Source organism: Hevea brasiliensis, chromosome 8 (assembly GCF_030052815.1).
Source record: "Hevea brasiliensis isolate MT/VB/25A 57/8 chromosome 8, ASM3005281v1, whole genome shotgun sequence".
Lineage (NCBI taxonomy): Eukaryota > Viridiplantae > Streptophyta > Magnoliopsida > Malpighiales > Euphorbiaceae > Hevea > Hevea brasiliensis.
This window is the reverse complement of record NC_079500.1, coordinates 38,377,450-38,384,906: the sequence shown is the minus strand read 5'-3', so window position 1 is coordinate 38,384,906 and position 7,457 is coordinate 38,377,450. Positions and strand designations below refer to the sequence as shown.

The window sequence follows — 7,457 nt, the reverse complement described above, 5'->3', positions numbered from 1 at the left end:
CTGAGATAACATTGGACAGGAAATCTGTCCTTTCACCCACAACAGTGATCTCATTACCCTCTGAAGTTTTCAAAGAAATTCTCTTCAATTTGCAATCAACTATTGCCTGATGACGTGACAACCAGTCCATTCCCAAAATCACGTCAAACTCATGGAAGGGCAACTCAATCAGGTCTGCCAAAAATTCATATCCCTGAATCCTTAACGGGCAACCCTTGTATACTTTGTTCACCACTACACTATGGCCCAATGGATTAGTGACCAGAATGTCTTGGTCACTCTCCTCTACTAGGATCCCCCTTTCTACGGGTAGGTTGATGCAGATATATGAATGAGTGGATCCTGGATCCACCAATGCATGCACAAATGTAGTGTAAAGGGAGAACGTACCCCTGATGACGTCTGGGGCATCTTGCTCCTCCTGAGCTCTAATGGCATAAGCTCTTGCAGGTGGTCTGTTATTAGGCCTCTCTGCTGGCTCAGATGCAGGCCTCTGTGATGGTCCCACTGCGTCAGATTTGCTAGATTTCCTACCCCTTTATGGTGCAGGAGCAGGTCTGTCTGCTTGTGTTGGAGCAGCTGTAGTAGTTCTGCGTGGACAGTTCTTCAATTAATGCTCTGTTGACCCACACCTTAAGCAGGCACCAGTCACTCTCCAACACTCCCCCTTATGCCATTTCAAACAATGTGGACACACAGAAGATGCTGGGGCTGGTCCCCTGAACCCCATCCCTGGAGAGTTTCCCACTGATGGTGTGGACTGACCTCTCCTAGGGGTAAACTGTGGCCTGGGCCCCTGAGACTGACCCTGACCTTGTGGCTGACCTGAACTCTGTGCAGGTGGACCTTTGAACTTCTTTCCAAATGCAGGAGATGAACTAGACTGACCTGGGCCCCTCTTCTGCTGTCTCTCTCTTCTGGTCTGCTCACTTATTCTAACCTTTTCAACCTTTATTGCAGCTTCCACTAACCTAGTGAAGTCTGTGATTCCCAAGGAAGTGATCATGATCTTTATATTGTCATTTAATTCTTCTTCAAATCTCTTACACCTTTCGGCCTCATTAGGGACTATCTCCCTTCCATAGCGGCTCAATCTGACGAATTCCTTCTCATACTCGGCCACTGATAGCTGTCTCTGCCTCAGATTAATGAACTCTCTTCTTCTCTCTTCCAGGTATACACTACCCACATATTTCTTCTTAAATTCGGAGAGAAAGAAGTCCCAAGTTACTATTTCTGGCTGTACTTCACTGGACACAGTATCCCACCATTCATATACATCATCTTGCAACAGAGATACAGCAGCTTCGAAATTTTGCTCTGGGTTGCAGTGGAGTTGTTTTAAAACTCTGCCTGTTCTGTTCAACCAATTCTCGGCTGCAATAGAATCATCTTCTCTCTTGCCAAAGAAGTCCACTGCTCCAAACTTTCTCAATTTTTCTAGATGTGATTTTGGTTATGGAGGTGGTAGTGGTGGTGCTGGCATTACCCCGGCCATTTGTCTGAAGAATTCGGCCATTTGCTGGAACATGGCCTGTGGAGGCTAAGCCGGCTCTACTTGAGCTGGCGGAGCAGGTTCTCCCATACCCCCAGTCTCAGCTGCTGCAGGTGGAGCATGACTCTCCACTTCTTCCTCAACTGCTCTCTGTGATGTAGGGTCCATATCCTATTCAAAATAACAAAGACAAACAGATCTGCATTAGTGTCACCTCGACTCTTTCAAATGCAATGCATGGTATGGACTCAATCTAGGCCCAGAAACGCCCAAACCGTGCTCTGATACCACTAAATGTGACACCCCTTACCCGTTTACAGTATATCCGAGTAAGTTATGTCACACGGTGTACCGGAACACTCTATTTTATCTTAATTAATTTTTATCATAGTTTTGAATATAACTTGTGAAATATAATTCATTTAAGTCATTTATTGAAATTATAATTTATTTGAGGTTCCGAAAATTTTATAGAAAATCCGCAGAGTGATCAAGCTAAAAATGGAGAAAGCAGTTCTTGAAACTCGTGAAAACACTTCCAAAATCATTTCCAAACAATCCCAACTCCATTTCATCAACAAAGTCTCAATATGATTTTCAACAACATTTTCATTACTCAAACATTCATTTCTCATGGTACTCATATACAAACAATAAATAAATACTCGAATTTTCCATTCATAACCACAATTTTCATTATATACATGAACATCAAAATACATTACATAAGTTCAATTACATATGAGAAAATAAAAGTTAGTTACAAAATACCAAAATGAAACCTAGTGTCCTACCAATGCACTGTAGATGGTGAGGTGACACGGACACTATGCAGAGCTGGAGGATGGTCTCACCCAGTCTGCGGTCTACTGGGCTCTCGATCAAGATCTCCGGAACCCACGCGTGGCAACAGCAACGCTCTAAGCAATACTGCTTAGTGGTGCCAATAATACAATAAAAAGAAATAACAGAAATAAATATGCATTGAATGTATCGATGTTTTACTTGTTTTGTACTCGTTATAATCATTTATTTTGTTAATTTTATCCACTTTCATTCTTTTGGTTGCCGAAGTAACCTATCTTGAACGATCGGATGGATAAACGGGTAACCGCACTGGGTATCAAGTACCTCGGGCCGTCACACTATCGGTCACATATGTATCTCCCGGTGTGCAACAGAACAGCTAACAAGCTGTAAATAATATGAGGCACGAGGCCAAGTCTCAACACAATGTCAAAATGGCTAAAAGCCATAAAATCACAGAATGGCATAATGCCATGTGCGATCGCTAATCGAACCCTATTGGCATGCCAAACTATCCAAACCAATCTTGTTAGGTATACTAGGGCATTTGATACTTTAGAATTCTTCAATTTTTGAATTTCAAGTTTTGATGTTACTATTCACTTCATTAGTCAACAAAAATATTGACTTTTGCATAGAAAATAGGTACATTGGTTTTGACACTCCCAACATACCACATTTTGCATTCAAAACTTGTTGGCATTAATCACCAATACCATTTCTAAGCTTAAACTAAGGGAGCAGAATTTTCAGTTTTTGTACCCTAACTTTACTGTTCCATTACTGACTGTTACAGTGGGAATTTGAGGAAATGATAAACATGAAAGTTGTTTCTTATTTTGTCTAGTTGAATTTCGTTTTTTGAATCACTCCATTTGGAGTTTTGTAGCTCCAAATATGGTCCAAAAACCACAGCTGGCTGGATTGCAAAACTGCAGAATTGACCATATCTATAGTATAGTGAACAGTGATTGCCACTGCCTTGTTGGATAGGTTCTGGTCATAATTTGGGGTAGGTTTCTTCATGAAAGTTGTTTTTCTATATCTTAACTTGTTGCTGTAAAAATTTCAGGTCAATTGACCCATTCTACAATGAGTTATGGCCAAATGAACAATTACTATTTATTTGGTCATTCTGCAGATTCTGGTTGCAGGGTATCCGGATTGGGGTCAGTTTTTGGTCCACTTGCTTTGGTCTTTTGGGCATGGTTTCTTCAGCAAAATTGTCCCATTATGTGTCTAGTTTCATGTCCAATTGGCCAAATACCAATTGAACCTACACAGCCAAAGATATGGCAGTCCAAACAGGATGGACTCACAGTCTCACCTGCTGTTGTCACTAGGCAGCCTACCAATTTGGTTTGTAACACTCTAGTTCACTTCAAATTATGGTCAACTTATCTCAAATGGTCACTAATTGACCATTAGAATGTTCACTTATCATTTCATAAGCCAAGTCCAAATTTCACTCCCAAAACCCTAATTTCCCATTATGATTCACACCACACACCTTAGTTAACACTTTCATTCCTTATATATATATATATACACTTTAAACACCCTCTCTAATCCACTCTAAGCTCATCTAAACCATCAAACTCATAACCCTCACTAGGCAGCTGAATTCCATGGTATACATACACATGAGTTTTAGTCCATTTAATTCACAATTTCATATTAATTTCAAGTCCCTAACATGGAATAAAAGAAATATATGCATAAATAAGCACTAACCTCTTGTAGGGCAGAATTTTTCCAAACTTAAACTTCACTTTCTTTCCTTTTCTAGGCTGCCAAACACTTTTCCAAGAGGTATGGACAAGTTTTAATGAAAGGTGTCTAGGGTTTAGTAGTGAAACAAAGAGAGAAAGGGAGCTTTGGTTGAGAATCAATGGAGGGAGAGGGGAGAAGGGTTTCGGCTGGCTGAAGGAGAAGAAGAAGACCAGAATTTTTTTGGTCTATTTTGACTCTTTTAAGTGTTTTAAGAATGCTTGTTAACTTGTGATTGGTTGGGAGTAAGATAATGACATCATGTGATGTCATTATCCCTAATTTTCTTTATTTTTCTTTTCTTTTCATCTCTACTCATTTTCAATTTAATTTTTAGTAATGTTTATTTATATTTTATGTCATAATAATTATTTACTCAAATGGACAAGTCGGCCAAAAATCGTCTCTGAAGGCGAAATGACCAAAATGCCCTCCGTTTGGCTTAACGGGTCTAAATTGTCTGTACCGATTGAAAAATTTTTCTAAATATTTTCTTGGCATTCTAATGCCATAGGGACCTCAATGACCCTTCTCTGGAGTCCCAAAAATTATTTTATGAATTTTTCCCCGGGTCTAGGGCTCCTAGTTGTAGAACCGCAACTTCCTCCAGGTTACCCATCGCTTGGGCACCGCTCATTTAACTTGGTTGTATTTTATTTCTAAAATTTTTACTAAATTTTTCTTATTAATATTTGAGTTAATTATGGTTCCTCACTTTAGTTTAAATATTTTTCCGACGTTCTAGTCCGACCGACATCGTCACCGAACAAAGAGAATGTACGGAGTTGCTACAGGGAGGGTGTTACAGGCTGATAGTCTATCAGACAATCATAGTCTTTTATCAACTCTAACCATCTCCTCTGTCTTAAATTTAACTCTTTCTGAGTGCCTAGATACTTCAAACTCTTATGATCTGTGTAGATATAGCACTTCTCCCCATACAAATAGTGTCTCCTGATCTTAAGAACGAACACTATAGCTGCAAGCTCCAAGTCATGTGTCGGATAATTCCTCTCATGAGGTTTCAGCTGGCGTAATGCATAGGCAATGACATTTCAATCTTGCATCAATACACAGCCTAACCCATTGTGAGAAGCATCACTGTAAACTGTGTATTCTTTACCCGGAGTAGGTAAAGTCAGGTTTGGAGCCTCAGTCAAACACCTCTTCAATTCATCAAAACTCTGCTGGCATTTATCTGTCCACTGAAATTTCACATCTTTCCTAAGCAGCTTGGTCAATGGAGACGCCAACATGGAGAATCCTTTCACAAATCGGCGGTAGTATCCAGCTAACCCCAGAAAACTGCGAATCTCCATGATATTTCTGGGTGGCCTCCAATTAAGGACAGCTTCTATCTTACTTGGATCTACCTTGATGCCCTCTATCGATACTACATGCCCCAAGAAAGATATTTCTTTCAGTCAAAATTCACACTTCGACAATTTAGCGTATAGCTGTTTCTCCCTCAAAGTCTCCAGTACAATCCGCAGATGTTTATCATGCTCTTCTGCACTCCTCGAATAGACCAATATATCGTCTATGAATACCACAACAAATTGGTCAAGTTATGGTCTGAAGATAGTGTTCATCAGATCCATAAAAGCAGCCGGAGCTTTAGTTAACCCGAATGGCATAACCAAGAACTCATAATGACCATAACGGGTTCTGAAGGCAGTTTTAGGAATACTCTACTCTTGTACTTTCAGATGATAATTGTAACACCCCTGATTTTTTTATATATTATTATTGGGCTTCGTGCAGGTATCCTCAATTCGCGGAAATTCGACAGTTGTCCGGATCTGTGAATTTCCGCCGAATGCACTACCTACCGGAAAAGTCTCCGAATTGGATCGAGGTTTTGGCTACCCCACCATTGTCAGGCATCCCGAGCGCGTTCCCGAAGTCGGAATCGGCAGAGGTAAGCCCGAACCTTGCTTTTTCGTAATTTTCTAGTGCTTAAATAGGATTGAAAATCCATAAAATATTCGTGGTAGCTTAAAAAATTACGATTCTTTTTGCAATAGCTTAGTAATATTTCTAAGGACAGCGGGGCAGAGTTTTATAATTTTTAGAGCTTATTTGAGCAGTTTTTGCAAAAATGATCAATTATAAGGACTAAATTGAAATTTTACATATTGTGATGAATGATTGATTTGATGGGCGGGAGGGGCTGTGTGATGTGATTGAGTAGTATATATATTGATTGTGGATATAGAAGTGTGTTTTGAGACCTTTTGAAGGTTTTGTAGGTCCTAGGTATAGGGGAGACTCTGCCGGATTTTCGGCACGACTTAGGACGTATTGGGTCTTTTCTTGATTTGTATTGAGTCATTTGTATTAAATAAATGTAATATGATTGTCAGGTGAGCCGGGACAGCCTTCTTCCTCCGCCCAGCCGCCACAGTAATTTGTCGTCAAGTCTGTGAGTAAAATATTAATTTTAATTATAATTTCGATATTATTATATGTTCAGCATGCCCATGCATCACTTATATGCATATATTTATGTAGTTAAACTCTAGGCACGATTTATGTTGCATTCATAACTGATGATGTACCATGGATGTTGTTGTGGTAATTTGGAGCAGTGTGCGTGCGTTGGCGTGCGTGTGATGTGGTGTGGACTATGGATAGGACGGTGTAGTCACGGCTTGAGTAATTCGCTGGGACCCGTTCCTTCGAGGGGTAGTCACGGCTTGAGTAATTCGCTGGGACCCTCGATTTGGTTATTAAGTGGAAGTCCGAGCTTGAGTAATTCGCTGGCACCAGGTTGGATTTAAGAGAGCTGTATAGGGGATCAGCTCCCATATGTTATGATTGATACTACAGGGTGTGTGAGTGCTCCAAATTACCTTTTTGATGTTATGATGTGAAAATGTTGTGTACGTTGCATTTCACTCTACAGGTTGCATTAGTTTCAGATAGTTATAGAGATTATAGTTAAGATTGATATTTTACTCTCTGAGTCGAACGCTCACTCCTGTTCAAAAATTTTTACAGGCCACAGGAGGATATTTTGTTCTGGGTTAACCTGCCTTTTTACCTCGCAGGTTGTTTATCAATATTATGTAATTTTAATTACTCCTAGAATTTTCGCATGTGTTAGCAGTAATTATTTGAAATTGGTCTGTAATATTATATTCATGTTGGACCTATAAACTTAATATTTTAAGTCTGTTTGATGGATTGGATGAGGGAGCTGAGCTCCCATTTATTATTATGTTGATGAGTATGTGGAGGGTGAGCTGAGCTCCCCAATGGATTGTTTATTGTGTTTACAGGTCGGGTGAGTCGAAAACTCCCCGTTGGAAAGTCCATTTTATGGCCGGACTCTGTCCGTTTGTTTTCTTGATATTGGGCCCAAATGGGCCTTAGAGTTGGG

The 7,457-nt window shown here is 40.1% G+C and overlaps 1 long non-coding RNA gene across 1 annotated transcript; it reads left to right on the top strand.

Annotated features, from left to right (window-relative positions):
• The first annotated feature begins 5,904 nt into the window (after positions 1–5,904).
• LOC131182515 (uncharacterized) lies at positions 5,905–7,257 on the top strand. Its single transcript, XR_009150796.1, has 3 exons — positions 5,905–5,993; positions 6,439–6,497; positions 7,076–7,257. It is a non-coding gene; the product is annotated as an uncharacterized LOC131182515 (long non-coding RNA).
• Positions 7,258–7,457: the final 200 nt, after the last annotated feature.